Genomic DNA, 19553 nt, shown 5'->3' with positions numbered 1-19553 from the left:
CTGCAGGCATGGTATACCTTTGGCTGTCAAACGACACGCGAGATCTGCTGGGTCACGGATGAATACATGCTTGTTGCTCACCCGACACTTCTCTTGTTGCCCTGCGAACAGCGGAACTTGCATCCTGGATGACGCACGCTGCAGGGACGCATGCGCGGCTGCGTTTGAAACGTGTTGGTGTTCGGCTCGAGTGACAAGAAAAGTGTGAACGTAACAGAAATGCACCGACCATTTGCGCGTGCACATATATGGCAAGTTAGTGTGCCATAAGTGGTACTCTTCGTCCTGCGGAGCGACGGGAGCTTCGAAATTCACAGCGGCCAGCGCGACCTCGATCCGACGACTACGAATCCAAGACGAATGCATACCATGCCTGGTATGTGCAGCGCTCTCGTGAATCATAGTTAGGAAATAGCATGGTGTGATTTGAGGCATTTTCTTGAGAATCCGAGTGACATCTTGTTTTGCATATGAGGCAGTCTTCGCGTGGAGGCCCGCCCTGCGTCTGCAAGAGATGAGCTTTGCTTGGGCGTGCTGGCGAATTAAGGGCAAAACTTTCAGTGACGTAATTCATGCGAATTACTTTCAGCTCTGCCTAAACTGATCCCGCTAAATGTTTATTCGTTCATTTTTAGATATCGTGGTGCATTTCAATTAGGCAGTTTTCATGCTTGTTCAAGACTACGTCATTTTTTAGAAAATATTCGTCACTTAATCTTTGTGCATGTGTGCTACGTACGTATCAGTTTTGTGCTATTGTCCTTTAATTTGTATTTATTGGACGCGAAAGTTTTCAATGCCTGCACATGTTTAATCACTGAATTGCAATTCGATTGCGATTGCAATTTGCGATGTAGAAAGGGAAAGCCGCACGGTAATTTACTTAAAATCATGAGTTTTTCAAGTTTACAAAATAATTATCTGATGGCACGCGATTATATTTGACTTCTTGCCTTACAGCTTATACGTATTCAGCATAGATTACTGTAAAGGACAAACGTAAAGGATATGACGACAATGCAATAAATTTGTGTGCTTGGTATTTTTTTAAAGCACATGCTATCTGCCATATGCCAATGTGTCCATCTCTGCCTCTTCCTGACAAAAACTTGCGTGTCGAGACAAATTGCTGGCTATAACCTATATGCAACGGGTTGAATTGTTGGCACGCGACGTGCCTACAATTGTGTGTGTGTGTGTGTGTGTGTGTGTGTGTGTGTGTGTGTGTGTGTGTGTGTGTGTGTGTGTGTGTGTGTGTGTGTGTGTGTGCGTGTGTGCGTGTGTGCGTGCGCGCGTGTGCGCGCGTGTGTGCGCGTGTGTGCGCGTGCGTGCGCGTGCGTGCGCGCGTGTGCGCGCGTGTGCGCGCGTGTGCGCGCGTGTGCGCGCGTGTGCGTGTGTGTGTGTGTGTGTGTGTGTGTGTGGGTGTGTGCGCGCGCGCGCGCGCGCGCCAGAGGTGGGCATTAATTATTTTATTTAAATTTGGCCAGAAGACCCCCACACATGTATCACTCGTATCTGTAGCTGATACAGGCGTTTATTGAACATGTTATCTATGCCGAATGAAGTAGGAGCGGGGCATTTTTGCGAGTAAAAAATTGTCTCACTGAATGTGACTTCTTGTGAATTCTGTGTTGCACATGAACTACCCTGAAATCCTGCTTAGTTTTGCTTGCTTTCATTGTGCCAATTGTTCGCTTTGTGTCGGCAAAGGCTATAGTTGTTGGGACAAACGCTTCGTAAATGAAAGCACGTGCATGCTTGTGCTAGAGAAGTGTGCCTCGCAAAAGCTTGCACACCATTTGCCACGTTGAACGCCAACCACTGTAGTAATTATTTGAATACCTTTTCTGAAAAGTACTTTTCACGAAAAAATTCGTTACAAAGTTTGTTACCTGACAAGTTAGATTTGCATACGGTCGTGAAAACGAGCCGTTTGTTTACACGTCTTCACTGAGGCTTACAGGGTCCAACGTACACCACTGGAAGATGTACTAGCTTATTTAGCTTCAGTTGCAGTCACGTGGATTCAGCCTCGCATGTAGCCTCGTCGGGCTGAAAAAAAGTCGCATTTTCGCCCGAAAGGCGAAGCATCGATTGCGATAGCAAATTAGTACACAGCTATACGAAGTAAGAATAGTAGTTTTATAGGCCGTGTAAACTTGTAAACATTGGCATAACAACTACATTATCTCCCCGTTACACGCCGCCGCGATTTTTGACAAGCGGCCTCAAGCTAAGCTAGGGGAAGCGGACCAATCGCAGATGCCAGCACCACTCCTCACCGGGTTATCTACTTTCACTGCGCTAGTTCGGCCCCACCAATACCCTCTCTACCTCTGCGCGCTTGCCTCTTGTCAGTCAATTAGATAAGAAAAACATGTAAACGTAGCCAATGCTAACCGATTACTTTGAAAGGAAACAAAAGTGAACTCTTAAAACGGGGGAGAGCGTTCCATTGGGCTGACAACGCTATGGGTCACCACCCTATGCTTGCGTCGGCGGTTGCGTAAACATGACGTCCCAAGATCGGAATAAAATCCGAATGAAATAGTTTTACGTTATAGGGCCCTATGTGAAGTGAAGCTTGCGTGAAGCGGTTAATCAAACGCTATAAGATTGCCCATTTTATTCCTGCATGTTTGGCGTAAAGGCAACTGGCAGGTGTATGTGCTCTCGCGCACCCGTGCTACGCAATGTGACACACTCGGCGATCATCTCAATAAGCTAGTTGGCGCTGGCACGATTGAAGTATATACGTGCGATTGCAGGCTAATGGTTAGATCGTCGAGCTGCTCTGACGGGGGAACGTGGTTCCATGCTTAGTAGTTATTTTACCATTTTTTAAATAGATGAGCAGCCGCCACCATAGGCGCCGACTACGTGGGGGCTCCGGGGCCCGGGCCCCCTCCGGAGTTTTGCGGAGGGGGGGGGGGGGCAGAACCCCCCCTCCACCGGTGACGCCGACGCCTACCCACACTCCCCCCACACACACCTAAAATGTCATTACCAGAGTTTTGCCACCCACATCTTTTGAGGTTTCCTTTGACTTGCCTGGACCTATACACATAACATTTTATTGTGGCTAATAATTTACATCATTGTTGGCGCGCACGTGCACGGCTTTTAATTCATACTTTCGTTTCATTCCTGCAAATCCTGACAATAGGAGGACAAGCGCATAAAAAGAACTAGCGGCTTCTGCCTCATCCGTATTTTCTCAGTTTAACATTGTTTTAAATGTCCACCGTAAACAGCATGCACACATACAATATATTTAAATATACACACAGGACAAATTTAATAAAATTTGGAAAGAGAAGGAGGTAGCCGATGAAAAATTATTTCTAAAGGTATGGATAGCCTATGCCTAGAGAATGAGTATGTTGCTGTATGTTCACCTCGCTTCAAATCGCCTTGCGTGCTTTCTCGACTTTGAAAAAAAAAAAAACCTGCAATCTTCACTGACCCCTTTGGCAGAGTCTTTTATCAATGGCGTGTGAAATGCATGTGAATGATGTGTGTCTCGGTGTAGCATCTCTTTCCAGTAAGCAGTGCTAACGAGACATGAAAAAAAACAACTTTTTTAATAAGTTACGACATTTATTAGGGATGGAAACACCGGCACTTGCACGCAGTGGTCATAAATATATATAAGGTGTCCCAATTAACTATCATGCACCCAGAGTTTAAAAAAGAGCAATTGCGTTACTCAAAGAAAACCTGGTGCATGTTGTTTCCGGTACAGTAGAGTAGCTGCCAGTAATTTTTTTCATTACTGAGATTTAATTAACTATAACTGTATTTCATTATATAACTCGAGACGTACTGTACTCATTATCAAAGTGTCAATGAGGCATTGCTAGGCACAGCCAACGGACATATATAATTGCGGTATTTTGAGGGATGTACCCACCCGCATCATAAAGCAGCGCCCTGAAACAAGCTCCCTCTGAGTTAGCCAGAACGAAATTAGGGAAATAAAGAAAAAACATCGTGATCGGGCTAGTTCCTTATCTGCCGCGCCCCGGCTTAAGTAACACGTCCCGTTTGGTGCTAGTTGGAAACAAGCTGTGATAGCGGTTGCTTTTGCGTAAAGTGCACGTATGGCATTTTTTTTCTCTTTTTGCCACAAAACCTATCACCACAAAAGCGAACTAAAATTAAATTGTGGGGTTTTATATGCCAAAACCACTTTTTGATTATGAGGCACGCCGTAGTGGAGGACTCTGGAAATTTTGACCACCTGGGGTACTTTACGTGCACCTAAATCTAAGTACACGGGTGTTTTCGCATTTCGCCTCCATCGAAATGCGGCCGCCATGGCCGGGATTCAATCCCGCGACCTCGTGCTCAGCAGCCCAACACCATAGACACTGAGCAACCACGGCGGGTCAAACGCGAAGTGACTACGTCAATACAAATGCTTAAAGGTACGTTTTGTTTCGTCCCAGCCGCCGTGTCTTTCTCTAATGAGCAGAAGGAAAACGTGATCCTTTACTTGTGAGCTGCAAATAGCAACAAGAGGAACGCTGCAAATATATATGTCATGGAAGGGAGGCGGTAGACCGAACGCATCGATTATCATCAGAAATTATGAAGACATGAGACAAACTGGCAGCTTCGAGAAACAGCGGAGGAGGACTCCATCTTTGAGTTCTAGCCTACGCACGGATGTTCTAGCATTTATGGCCTCAAACCCTTATGCTAGCGTGCGGGACGTGGCCGCCCATGTACCAGTTTCCAAGTCTTCAGTTTCAAGGATTTTAAGTCAGTCGACCTTTCACCCGTACCACCTTAATCTGCACCAACCAATGCTTGGAAGATAGGGACCTGCAGAATCGTCTAGATTTCTTGAATCGGCTCCTCACATAGGCCGATGCGTCACCAGACTTTTCGGGCAACATCATGTACACAAATGAAGCCAATTTTGGCAGAAACGGCCGAGTAAATTTGCATAATGCACACTACTGGGGTGACAACAATCCACATTGGGTAAAGCACACTCGCACCAGTACCAGTGGTCGTTCAATGTCGGGTTCCGAATTTACGCCGGTGCTAAAATCGGTCCCATCTTCGATCACACCCTGACGTGACAGCGTTATGTGGACGGAATCATTGAGGGAGTGGTGGATGAGTTTTTCAGCGAAGTCCCACTGTCACGTCTTCCACTTCTGTGCTATCAGCAAGATGTGGCACCCGCTCACAGCAGCAAGCGATCACCAAACTGGCTGGATGCGACATTTCATGCGCGATAGATTGGAAGGCACGGGTCTGCAAATTGGCCGGCTAGGTCATCTGACCTCTCTCCACTCGGTTTCTTTCTTTGGGACTATGCGAAAGGTCATGCTTGCATGATCGAGATGGATGTCAGATTAGTTCAAGACAAGGATAACGGATGTCTGCCGTAGAATTCCAGCGTCAGTCATCAAGAAAGCCACTGAAGATGTATAAAGCGGACTCAGTACTGCGTATCTGCAGAAGGAGACCTATTCGAAGACGTCCTCTAGGCAGCAGCTGGTGTTCAACGGTGTTACGAATTCCTATATAATAAGGGCACACTGAAATATGATGCAGTTTTTTGTGTGTGTGCAGGCGTCCCGACTGCCAATTCTGCTAATTTAAAAGTGGTTATTTACCTTCTTGAACGCATCGGCTTTGCCTTTTCTGAACACGTGGGCCACTCCCGGTCGGTTTATTTCGCTCTTATTTTATGCCATGAACCTGTTATTGCAGCACGTATACGTTCTCATGAAAACTAAAACTGTCACTTTAATTTGGCTTTGGTCCGAAACAAGTTTCTGGCACGAAATATTGGCGGCGTGGAGTTACGGAGTCGCCATCTTTCGGAAGCGCCTCCCTTGCGTAGTATGAGGGATCACGCGGCGCGCTCCTCATAGGTTTCGCTTACGGCGCTCAATAAAAACACCAAGCGGCAGCCCTCCTGGACATTTATATAGGTACTCTCAAAACGAGGGAAGTTTTTGACTGTCGATATAATAATCTCGGGCAAACTGAAAGCATAGAATAGTTTACAGACGCTATCTCTTTGCCGAATACGTACAGGGAACGCCACCGCGCGCGGTCGTCGCGATGGAGTCTCCCGAACCGGCTTCTTGCGTGAAAGGTAGGCAAACGCTGAGAGTAAGCTATGTGAAATATTTTCTTATAGTGGGTTGTCTGTATAACCAAATGGAGCATAACAGAATGAAGCCTCAATGCAGCGATCGCACGGGTTCGCAGCAACCGACTGCGCGTCTGCATGCATGTCCGCGCACAGTGTTTCGCTTTCGCTGTGAGCGCGTTTTCGCACCTGGTAGGCCGCAGCATATGAGCATTTGACAGTACAATAGCAACCATTGTTGCGTGGACGCTATCAGAACTGTTCCAAAATAATTCCGTTATAGAGGCTTCGACGCCTAGCTACGGCGACTGTGATGTGCCGTCGTAACGATTCAATCTTTTTTGTTGTTGTTTTTTGTCTTCTAAATTCTTGGACATTTCAATATTATTTCTCAAGTTGCGTCGCACTGTATGTTTATCGGTGTTCTCAGTGTGTGATTTCCCTCTGCGTCTTTTTCGTAATCCAGTTCATTAATCCATAACACAAATATGATCATATACCGTGCCTTTTTTTTATGTGCGTCTTACCGCTCCCGTTCCGTTCCAGTGAACTTGCCAGTATCTAGCATCAACAAGTTCGTGGACCAAACCGTCATGACATTAGCGGGGCAGCGGGCGCGGGCGAGCGTCTCAGTGCGCGTTTTCTGCTAATTACCGAACATCGCGCAGTCCCGGCGCCATAGCAGAAATCTTCCTCGCGCCTGTGCTTGCTGCATATCCGAGTTGTAGCCGATGGCTGTCTGCCGGTTCTAAGTTTCGCCAGCCAAGCTTCACGCAGCTCCTTGCCGTGCGGCTATGTGTGAATAAGGCTCACACCGTTGCGTACGTCCGGCACTGCGGCACCGAGCAGTAGCCTACCACGCTGCACGCCTCCAAAGGCATCCACTAGCTATTAAGTACTTTCAAATGTTGTCAAGCAGACACCCAAGGCGGTAAAGCCTCACCACTTAATCAGAACCGCGGCACAGGTGGGACTTTAAGCTTTCGTTCTCAGCTCGCTTCGGCGCTTCCGAAGCAGCAGACGTGGGGTGCCTCGATGCGCGCGCCCCCCTCCGCCGCGGCGGAGGGGGGCGCGCACATCGAGGCACCCTAAGCCACGGAGCAAGCCCTAAGCAGACGCGGCCGCTGTGTCCACTGATGCCTCATGTCGCGTCACGCCGACGGTGGCGCCAGATTTTCCAGTGGTGGAGCTCGCCCCCAATAGCTGCGCGAGCACTCTGTCGATGCGGTGCGAGCAAAGCCGGGATTTTGAAACATGCTATGCCAATTACATTGCTTTTCGTAGTTCATCCGGCGCTTCAGCCGCATTATCTAGGGGCTTTTGTTATCAATGGAATCAGTCGGCCTTGAGAGATGGATAGTAAGTGTGGCGTACAAATGAGAGGAAGGAATAGCCATGAATAGCTGCGAAGCCGCGAAACCTGCGGTTGGTGTTCCTTCCGTACAAGTATCAAGGTGATGCGCTGTCTCTTCGTGTTTGCGACAGGCAATGCAGTTGCTTTCAACCAGTTTACTTGAGGGCGCTGCTTTATGGATGCGAGTGGGAGCACAGTCATGTGGTATTTATCATATTTCATGAAGTTTGTTTGCCAGTCTCTAAAATCCCCACGCAATTAGTACGTCGCTGATAACACAGCAATTAGATGTCATTTGAGGGTGCCTAGGGGTGCCTACAAATGCCTCATTGGCAATTTGATAATTAGGACAGTATACTTCTCGATTTGTCGAATTTAATTTCAGGAACGAAAGAATAACTGGCGGCTACTCCACTGTACTGGAAACAATATGCACTAAATTTTCTTCGAGTAACGCAACTGCTTTTTTTTTAGTCATGGTGCATGATAGTTGGGGCACCCCGTATAATTCACTCAGTAACCGAAATGAGGCCAAGCCGGATTCACTCGAAATCAGAATCAACAGCAGCCATGCGCAGGAGCGCTTATACTCGAACTCACAGAAAAAGTAAAAAAAAAGAAGAAAAGGCAGAGAGAGGCATAGTTTCGCCGGAAAAGTGAAGCAATATTAGTGATAGCGAAGTATACGACAATTACACGAAGGAAGATTACACCACAGAGAGACGCCAGATTCTTGGTGGTGGGTGAGGACTCAGGCTGTGAAATTGAACTGTCTCCTGCTATGAGGTCTTGTAAAGGTTGATATAAGGCCGTCACTTCAATAAACTGTTCTCGTATATACACGGTGTCCCACATAACTTGAGCCAAGAACTTAACAATGAAAGGCGCGTCGGAAGTGAATTGAATCGAACGCATACTATTCGCAATATCTTATTGTAACTCAATCTTTTTTCCCGCATAATTCTCTAATTAAGTTTAATTACCCAACAACTTAATTATTGGGTGAGGACCCCAAGTATGATACGCAGATTTGTAAAGCACCTTCAGACACCACCGATCGAGTTGTTTCCTTTACGATACGTCTCACGTATTCCTTCTTTCCGGGTTGCAAAGAAAGCCCGCGAAATATGAAAAAAGCCATGGGACGGAGCGCTTACGCAGTGGTATCGGGCCGCTCACAAGTGTGCGTTCGGTGAACAAAGTCGGCTCCCGTCGGATGCCTCCAAAAATCCAGGCTGCTGGCCGAGCGCTGCCGATGACTTATAGAACGCCCTGCCGCCTCCTCGTCGCCAGTCACGATGCAGTCGACCTTGTTCACCGAACGCACGCTTGAGTGCAGCACAATGCCACTGCGCAAACGCTCCATCACGTGGCTTTTTTCATATGTCGCGGGCTTTCTTTACAACCCTGAAAAAAGGACTACGTGAGACGTATTGTAATGGAAACAACTCGATCGGTGGTTTCTGAAGGTGCTCTACAAATCTGCGTATCATACTTAGGGTCCCCAGCCAATATTTAAGAAGTTGGGTAATTAAACTCAATTAATTAGTGAGTTTTGGGGGAAGAATTATCTGAGTTAATATAGGCTGTTGCGAATAGTATGCGTTCGGCTCAATTCGCTTCTAACGCGCCTTTCATTTTTAAATTCTTGGCTCAAGATATATATATATATATATATATATATATATATATATATATATATATATATATATATATATATATATATATATATATATATATATATATATATATATATATATATATATAATATGCATGGGGTTTGGAAAGATGGTCGGGGGGCCAGCCCGCCCCCGCCCCCCCTCGCCATCTCCCGGACAAATGAAAACTTTCCGCCTATGCAGGAGCGTATGCCAACGTAGACCGCAACATTTTGTATGGTATTCTGAAAGGGGAAGGCGTAGGCGACGATTGTCTACAGCTTTTAAGGGAGATTTACCTAAAAAATACAGTTTGCGTTGAATAGGAAGGGGCGAGTAGCGAAGAGAAAGTTCATATCAACAAGGGACTGAGGCAGTGGTGCCCTTTATCCCCACTGGTGCTTAAGATCTACATGAGGAGGATGGAGAGCGCGCTAGAAGGAAGCAATATCGGGTTTAATCTCTCATACAAACAGGTGTGTACAGTAGTAGAGCAGCAGCTACCAGGTTTATTTTATGCGGAAGACATTGTGTTGCTAGCTAACAAGCAGAGTGATTTGCAACGTCTGGCTAATATCTGTGTACAGGAAGGTGACAACTTAGGTATTAAATTTATTGTTAGAAAATCAGGTGTTATGGTATTCGATGAAAACAGTGAACAGACAGTGGCAAATACAGGGCCAGGAAATACCTCGGGTAAAAGCATATAAATATCTTGGTATATGGATAAACGAAGGCAATAGATATATGGAAACACAATAAAAAACAATATCAGTAAAGGGGAAGAGAAATGCAGCCATAATGAAGCACAGAGCACTATGGGGATACAATAGGTACGAGGTGCTCCGGGCTATGTGGAAAGGTGCAATGGTTCCTGTACTCGCATTTGGAAATGCGGTTGCTTGCCTGAAATTAGGGGTACAATCAGGACTCGATGGCAACCAAAGGTCCGCGGGACGCCTCAAATTGGGCACTCACGGGAAGACTACAAATGATGCTGTACAGTGTGATATGGACTGGACAAAGTTTGAAGTGAGCTCACCGTAAAATTGATTATGAAGAACGACTGAGGAATATGGAAGAAAGTAAATGGGCTGGGAGAGTGTTGAGGTATTTGTACAAAAAAAAAGAAACATTGATTCACAGTGGAGGAAAAGAACTAGGAAGCTTGCCAGCAAGTACGTGGCCTGTAGGATGAGCAACACAGCAACAAAGAACGTCAAGCGGAAAGTCAGAGAAGCTGAAATAATCTCATGGGTGGCGACAATGGAAAAGAAACCTGCCATGAGTAACTACTTAACAGGAAAAAACGAAATCAGGAAAGAAACAATTTATGATAACTCAAAGGTAAGCTCATTACTTTTCGAAGCGAGATCGGGATGCCTTAGAACACGCACTTATAAAGCGAGATATAAAAAATGGCTGTGGCTTAGGTAAGGTTAAGCCCAGGATGCGAAGCATACTAGCCTTTATTTTAGTTGTTGAACCACTGTTTAGCTTGGTGAACTGCTGTTGCTTGGCTATATTTGGTTCGGCTAGACGAAGAAACAACTCATGCGTTACTCTGCTTCGCCTTGGACGCCCCGCATTGGACGCGGTGAGCGTCGAGCAACGCAGCGTTCGGCGCGGCAACGAAATGTGCGCCTGAGCGAGCGACGCATGCCTGAGCCTTAGAAACAGCTCGTTTCTAAGGCAACACCGCATTCACTAGAGGCGCTTTTGTACCGTTTTGAAGCATCGTACTCGTGGCTCAGTGGTAGCGTCTCCGTTTCACACTCCGGAGACCTTGGTTCGATTCCCACCCAGCCCATCTTGCAAGAGTTGAGCCAAAGCCACTTCTCCTCTGTCGTGACGTCACGATGTCACGTGGTATTCAAGGCGACACCACCGCGCCTGAGGAGCTGGGTTGAGCTCTCGTAATATGCTTCGCATAAAAGGAAGTAGAAGCATGTGCTTGCTGCGGTAAAGCTAGGGAAACGCTGTGCCACGGCCACACGGGACCACAACAACAACAAAGAAACGATGGAGCTTGTTTTATTAGAATGTGAAGACGTCTACCCAGCGGTCTATTTAGGCACCACTGGCCTCCTTGAAGCCCTTGGGCCCAGTGAGAGCAGGGGGAAAGTAAACATGTGGACAATAGCGATGAGTAAGAGGCGATTAGAAGTTGGGTTTTGTGGCGCAAGGGCCAGTCATGGCCAAAGAGCGCCAAGCAATTTGGTAGAAGAAAAGTAGGGAAACGACAAAAAACGGAGACGTACAAAAGCACAGTTCGCAATAGGGGATCAGAAAATTTGGTTGTGGAAGTTCATAGTTTTTTTTTGCTTTTTTTATTGTTTAACCTAGGTAGGACATTAGGCAGTATAATAGCAAGAACTTGATGGCGCAACCCACCGCCCCGTTCCAAAGGGGACGTTCATAACATCCCTCCATCCATCCATCCATCCACCAATGAACCGTCATGTTTTGAACGTATGGGCTTCTATGGAAGCTTCACTACCAGGTATATTTACTTTGTAATAGCTGGGAAGCCGCGAAACCAGCTGTTCGCGCTCCTTCTGGGACATTATCAAGGTGATGCGCTGTCTCTTCGGGTTTGCGGCAGGCAATACAGTTGCTTTTAATCAGCATATTTGAGGGCGCTGCTTTATGATGCGAGTGGGAGCGCAGTCACGTTGTATTTTTCATACTTAAGAATATTTCTTTGCCAGTCGGAAAAAATTGTACGCAATTAGTACGTCACCACTGAAAACACCTCAGTAAGATATCATTTGTGGGTACCTACAAATGCTTCATTGACACTTTAATAAATACTGCAGTACTTCTCGAGTTAGATAACTACTTGCAATTACCGAATTAAATATCATATAACGAAAGAATTACTCGTGGCTACTCCGCCGTACTGGCCGCACTAGCTTTTCTTCGAGTAACGCAACTGCTCTTTTTAAAGTCTTGGTGCGTGACAGTGCGGGCACCCTGTATAATTCACTCATTAACTGAAATGAGGCCAAGCCAGGTTCACTCAGAATCAACAAAGAAAAAGACAAAGAGAGAGAGAGAGAGAGATGCTGCAGTTTCGCTGGAAAGGCGAAGCAGTATTAGTGACAGCGTAGTATACGAGAATTACGCGAAGGAAGATTACACCACCGAGAGACGCCAGATTCTTGGTGGTGCGAGAGGACTCAGGCTGCGAAATGGAACTGCCTCCTGCTATGAAGCCTTGTAAATTGTCATATAAGGCCGTCTCTTCGGTGAACAATTCTTGGAGGGCACACGAAGTTTCTTCAAGTGCATATGTATGTATGTATGTATGTATGTATGTATGTATGTATGTATGTATGTATGTATGTATGTATGTATGTATGTATGTATGTATGTATGTATGTATGTGTGTGTGTATGTATGTGTGTGTGTATGTATGTATGTGTGTGTATATGTATGTGTGTGTGTATGTGTGTATGTGTGTGTGTATGTGTGTGTATGTGTATGTGTGTATGTATGTGTGTGTGTATGTGTGTGTGTATGTGTATGTATGTGTGTGTATGTGTATGTGTGTGTATGTATGTATGTATGTGTGTGTATGTGTGTATGTATGTGTGTGTATGTGTGTATGTGTGTGTGTGTATGTGTGTGTGTATGTGTGTGTGTATGTGTGTGTGTATGTATGTGTATGTGTATGTATGTGTGTATGTATGTATGTATGTGTATGTGTATGTGTGTATGTATGTATGTATGTATATGTGTATGTGTGTATGTATGTATGTGTGTATGTATGTATATGTGTATGTATGTATGTGTGTATGTGTGTATGTATGTGTATGAAATCGAGGGTTCGACGGAAGCCCGTCTGGTCGGGATGAAGCATTGAAGAAGTAAAACCAAGGACACCGACCAGCATAGAAGTGCTAAAAAATGAAAAAATCTAAAAGACGTTTCGGCTTCATCCCGACCAGACGGGCTTCCGTCGAACCCTCGATTTCATCTACCTTCGCCGGGCGTATGGCCAATCTTTAATCAGCATTGTGAACAAGGCTTCCGTAGCGAAGCCGAAACGTCTTTTAGATTTTTTCATTTTTTAGCACTTCTATGCTGGTCGGTGTCCTTGGTTTTACTTCTTCAATGTATGTGTATGTATGTATATGTGTATGTATGTGTATGTATGTGTGTATGTATGTGTGTGTATGTATATGTGTATATATATGTATGTATGTATGTATATATATATATATATATATATATATATATATATATATATATATATATATATACACATATATATATATATATATATCCGCCTTTCCGCCTATGCCTCCAGCCGTAGAACACCAGAACTACTCGGGCTATCCAAACGAGGACCTCGACAGAGACTTCTCCCAAGAAATCAAGGCGGTCTTGCAGACCATCAAGACCAAGTCGGCTCCATGCCCCGACAAAGTGACCAACAAGATGCTCTGGAACCTGGACGATCAGACAACGAGCCGCTTGACAGACTATATCAACGAGTGCTGGCGGAACGGAGGGATACCCAACAAATGGAAGAGGCCCGACGTGATCCTCATCCCCAAGAGGGGTAAATCCCTAGAAATGCAGAACATGCGGCCCATCTCCCTCACTTACTGCGTAGGTAAAGTGATGGAGCAAGCCTGCCTGGGCAGAGTTAACGGCTACCTGGAGTCCAACGGCATATACCGCAGCAACACGATTGACTTCAGAAGAGGGATGTCTACTCAAGACGCCATTATACAACTCAAGGAGCAAATCATAGGCACCACTGGATCAGGGCATAGCCAGGGGGAGGGGGGGTGTTATGGGGCTTCAGACCCCCCCACCCCGAATTTTTTCTTCCTGCCAGGCACCGCCGACCAAAACAAACCCTGGCGCCGGAAATCATTCTGTATTTTGTCTAGAATGTCCTTTACACGCTCGAAATGAAATTTCGGTGCGAACTTTACGAACTCGGGCTGGATTTTGTGGCAATACCCATTCATCTGGAGTCACATAACGCAGGAACCCCATCCGAGCACAAAGTTTCAAGGGCGTTTTGATGGTGAGCGGGCTCGTTGCGGCATCTCGCGGAGGCCGCGGAATCTACGGAGCGCATGGGTTTCAATTCCGAATTTTTATTGGTATGAACTTCTCATAAGCTTCTGATGCGAAAGGTGCAGGGACATTTGCAAAGTCGTGGTTTAGATTTTCAATTCAGGAACTTTGTGGGATTAATGTTGTTTTAAACATTTGACGCCAAAGGTGCATTAACTTTTCTAAAGTCGTACATCGGACCATACAACGAGACAAGCCAAATCAACATATTATCAGACAAGTTGACAAAGCACAAAGCACAAGCAGCGAGGTCCTAGACGATGCGTTGTGGTGGTTCATTTGTGTCGTCATGTCACAGAAAATAATATCATTTTTTTCACCCTCGCCAAAGCATCCATGTCAAGACACTAAAGCCAACAAAGATAACTACGTTCTTCTTTATTTTTCTACTTTGACATATATATTCGAGAGGACACAATGAGCCTCTTCAATTTTCTTGTTCTCGCTACCTGTGAATCTGTGATTGCGCAGCATGTTTATTTGCCTTGTTTGACGCATTATATACAGGGGCTTTTTCTTATAGGAGGAATAAACTTTATTTGTGCGCAGCATATTTGAGACCTACGCCTCGCTACCTAGACGACGGCCTTGAGCGCTTGGGCCCTGGCGGCATTTTCGGCCGGCTGGATTGCCTTGAGTTGGTCTTCCGGTGCATAGCTGAGCAACGCGGTCTCTCACTGCTCTCTGGTCTTGTTTATTTTATTCTGTGTGGGTGTCCGAGGACAAGCCCCAATCATGTGTGTTAGGTCCGCCCTTTCTTGACACAATCTACATCTACCCGTGTAAAGGTCCGGGCACTAGCAGTGGTAGGCCACCGGGTTCGGATATGTATCTGTTTGTAAGAGGCGCCATGTCGTCGCTTGCCGTCTACTCAGCGAGGAGTGTGCCGGGGGGAAATGACCCTTTCCCAATTTATAGTGTTTGGTGGTCTTGTTAAAGCTGGTCATCCGGTCTCTCTCCGTTCCCAGTATTTGTGGCGTGTCACCTGCTCGGCCCGTCAGTTCTCGAGCCAGGTTGTGCGCTATTTCGTTCCGTCGTTCCGGGCAACGGAGGAGTGTGCGGGCGCCCATATAGGATGAAAGTTGTTTAAAATTCTCAGTGCTTCCGGCGAGATTCTGCATTTTCAAAGTTCTTGACGGCTGTCTTGTAGTCAGATACTACGATGGTAGCCTCCGTGGAGGCTATTGCCAGTGCTAAGGCAGCCTCCTCCGCCCTCCGCCTTCCCTGTTTTTACCGTGCCACTAACTCTGCAGCCACGCTCTAGACTCGTGCCAACTATCGATATACTCTACCTATTTGCGTACTCGCCGCATGCGTAGATTAATTTGAGACTTACACGCATATTTAAAAATCTTATGGTGAGGTTTTGTGTATACCTGCAGTGTACTTTGTTTCCAGTGACATTTTTTTTGCCCTTCATTAAGCTGTATCTTCGCATTTGTATGTTCCATTGTATCTTCGTATTTCTAATGTACGAGGGCGAGTCAAATGAAAATGAGCCAACCAACCCCGCGCAATAATGGTTCTGTTCATTACATGCGAGACATGCGCGTAGCACACAGACATCTCTCATTTACCAAAGTGACACGCAGGTGTGAGGATAAATGTTCTATAATGCTCCTGTACACTGAGTTGAACACGGTTGCGTGTCATAATGGATGCTCCAAAAGTTGAACACCGTGGTGTCGTGAGGTTTTTAGAGCTGAAGGTGTTTCCCAAAAAGAAATTAGTTGCCGTATGGCTGCCGTGTACGTTGAACATTGCATTTTATTGGCCGCTGTGAAGCGTTGGAACAAACGGTTCAAAGAAGGACGTGAAAGTTGCAAAGACGATCCAAGAATGGGTCAAAGCCAACGTGCAATCCCCGCCAATACAATTAAAAAGGTTGATGGGCTGATTAGGCAACAACGGAGTGCAAGCATCGATGAGCCGGCAGAGCGTGTGAACATCAGTCACGGTTCGGTTGACACCATAATTCATGAACATCTCGGTTATCAGCTCTTGTGTGCGCAATGGATGCCCAAGATTTCGAACCACCGCAAGAAGGCGGAGAGGTTCGGCGCTGCCTTGACTCATCTGCTCCGGTATCACAATGAGGGTGACGACTTCTTATCTGCAATTGTGACCGAGGACAAATCATAGTGCCACTACTACGAGCAGGCACGTACGCAGGATTTTTTTTTCGGGGAGGGCCCAACCCAAGTTAACTTTTCTATGCAAATGAGGGGGGGGGGGAGGTAGGTTCCTTTACTAGTACAAATTTGTATAATGCCCACTGATCACCATAAAGACGCGTAAACCCGCAAAAGAGAAATGAAAGAGGATTTATCTCATAGGTATGCCTGTGAGATACACCTCTCCTTTACTTGGAAAACAAGCAAGGAACCACATCAAATGGACTCGCGCATGAAAGAAGCGCAGGAAGAACACTGCGAATTGTACTCCACTTCCGGCAGCGTTTTCTCTACTTTTTAAATAAAAAGATGTTGATCCACAAATATTTTCATAAACAACGGTTAAATTTGTTAATTTTCGCTTTTCCTTCCTGTTTGGCTGTTGCCTTGGGCCTCTCCCTTAGTAGATCGCTTAATTTCTCAAATCATTGTGACTCTTGTTTCCAGGGGGCAATTTGCAGGGAAAGAGCTGTACAGTTAGGGAAAAACCAGATGAGTTAACGGGTGACAGTCATATTGCCTATGAGTTTAAGGGTTATTTCAGGGTTTGATGATGGACGCCGTCTCGCATTATTTTATTTTCCACCTTATCTAACCCATATCACGGTTATACGGTTCCGAGGATCTGTCAGCGTCGCGGCGAGCCGTCACTCGAGGAAATAATGAAACAAAAAGAAAAGTTAAACGTAATTGGCATTTTCTGTGGCTGCAACTCGTTCCATGTGCACACGGACCAGCTGACCACGAACTGAATCCCTTCCCTGGTCCCTAGATCAGTCTAAATAAACAAGGTTGAACTAAAGAAGCAACAGCGATGCGCGTGACAGTGGAACAGATGCTAACTGAACGCATCTCGAGTTAATCGCGCGGGCACCGAATCAATGAGAAAATTCACCTGCACACCCCAGGAGATGCCGCTAACTACGGCCATCCAAGGGGAGTGAAAAAGGCAGCAAAATGTTGACCGCCATCAAGGCTCAAGATTGATTTGGCCCCGCAGGGGCGTCTGCGTAAGCAGGCGTTTGGTGTGTTGCGACACCACGTACCCGAGCACGCGAGGGTTGGACCCTCCCGCATATAGTCGTGCGTGGCTTAGCCGTGTCTGGGGAAAGAGGGATCCTGGGGGTTGAGCCGATGCTGGATATTTGGGCCTTTAGGGCCCCCTGGCGGAGGCAACACACCCATTTGGCCTCTGCTTCACATAGACGGCACCTCCAGACTGACCCACCTGGAGGAAACCGGCAGTCGCATTTCCTGTCGTTGTTGTTGTTGTTGTTGTTGTCCTTAGTGGCCGTGGCACATACCCACAGTGGGGGATTGGCCAAGAATCGGGCGGTTTAATTAGGTGCCTAAAAATAATAATGATAACAAGGGAGTTAACAATTTGGGCGTGTGAGTTTAAAAGTAAACGTTTTGTGTTTGGAGAAAAAGGAAATAACCAGATGAAAACCGGGTATAAGGTAATAATAATAATAACAATAATAATCAATAAAAGATAAGAAATAAAAAAAAGCTATGGTTGGGAGGGAGAACGATCAATCTAACATGGAAATCGATTGGTTTCAATGAGGTAATTTTGGATCGCCAAGCAAACATTTCTGTTGCTGAACCCAACAATGGAGGCTCCAAAAGACAGGATCACAGGCACTGATAAAGTTAGACCAATAGAGCGAAGCGGGATTTCGAGTAGTCGTTTTCTTATAATAGAAAAACGTCTGCAAGACAACAAGAAATGGTCGATTGTCTCCGCTTCGCCACAGAATGAGCATAATGGTGAGGGGACCAGACCAGACCTGTGGAGGTAGAAGTTCAATGCAGGTATACGGCAGCGCAGCTTCGTGATAGACACTTCAATTTTCCGTGTTCGGCAAAAATCTCTGTTCCAAGGGTGCAGGAGATGTCCGTAATCCGCAGAGTTAGTAATTGCGGAGCCTGATACTGACTGTATAATGATACTCCTGCGAAATCTAGCTGCAGTAACATAAGCAGTCAAAGGGCAGCAAGGAAGAATCGGGCCACTTATCGATGCCTTGGCTAGAGAGTCTGCAATTTCATTAATGATTAGTCCTTTATGGCCAGGCACCCAAATCAAACGCACGCTGTCTCTCTCTACCCTCATCTTCGTCTTTCTCTTTCAATCGTTCCTGTCTACTCATCTTTTCCATTCATTTCGACTTTTCCTGGCGGCAAGGGTTAACCTGGTGTGGCTGTCCTACCTTGGGTATACCATATTGGGTTAAAGCAACGACATACTGCTGTCGCTGTGCAGACTTGTTTACATGTTCTGCTACGTCCCCTTTTTGGGCTCCGTGGTGGGTGGCATACGCCGTTGCTGAACAAATCACCTTTCACGCGACAGCGTTAAGGAGCTCGTGTCGCAGAAAAGCCGGTGTCGTCAGCGTCGGCGGCGTATGCCGTCAGCGAAAAATCCCGGAAGGCAATTTATAAATAAAAAAACTTGCAAAACGGGCTGGGTGGGAATCGAACCAGGGTCGCCTGAGTGTGAGACGGAGACGCTACCACATAGCCATGAGTTTATTTTTTTCGTTATTGCCTCGCTTTTCACAGAGTTTACGAGATCAGAAGAACAGATTAACAGGATCATAGTACCGAGAACCGTCAGCTGTTTGCTGACTACAAGACATCAGTATTTCGGCAACTGCAACAACATTTCTAATCTTGGAACTCACTCTGGTACATACGACTGCACCTTCTGCACTTCGACAAAATGGGACACCGATTCGCAAAAATATTCGCGAACTGGTCTAGCGTCAATATCCGCATTGTGTACAGCAGTCCGAGTTCGCCATATACTTGGTTCAAAGCGGGACAAAAGCGCCTCTAGTGAATGCGGTGTTGCCTTAGAAACGTGCCGTAGAAAGCTATACTGCGGTGTATATCGGTAATTATGAGCATGTAAATTACAGAAGTCGCAGCTAAACGAGTAGCGAAGTACGTTTCCGCTACATTTCTTCTGCGCTTGGCGCACACGCAGAGCCATCTTGCGGCAAACACTGAAGACCGCCTCCTCGCAATGTACGGCGCTGCCCTGACAGGTGTTTTCTATGGGATCCTCAAACCCGTTTTGAGCCGATCGTGCTTCGAAAAGGGTACGCACCGACGCAACCTCGCTATTCATTCCCAAA

At 46.2% G+C, this 19553-nt stretch overlaps 1 protein-coding gene across 1 annotated transcript in view; it reads left to right on the top strand.

Annotated features, from left to right (window-relative positions):
• Positions 1-210: 210 nt before the first annotated feature.
• sfl (N-deacetylase and N-sulfotransferase sfl) overlaps positions 211-19553 on the top strand; it is a 126705-nt gene continuing 107362 nt past the window's right edge. Inside the window, exon 1 of the mRNA XM_065439416.1 lies at positions 211-376. The gene's annotated coding sequence lies outside the window, so the exon portion shown is untranslated. The remainder of the gene's footprint in view (positions 377-19553) is intronic.

The sequence above is a fragment of the Dermacentor albipictus genome, chromosome 1 (genome assembly GCF_038994185.2).
Source record: "Dermacentor albipictus isolate Rhodes 1998 colony chromosome 1, USDA_Dalb.pri_finalv2, whole genome shotgun sequence".
Lineage (NCBI taxonomy): Eukaryota > Metazoa > Arthropoda > Arachnida > Ixodida > Ixodidae > Dermacentor > Dermacentor albipictus.
This window is presented reverse-complemented; position numbering and strand designations above follow the sequence as displayed.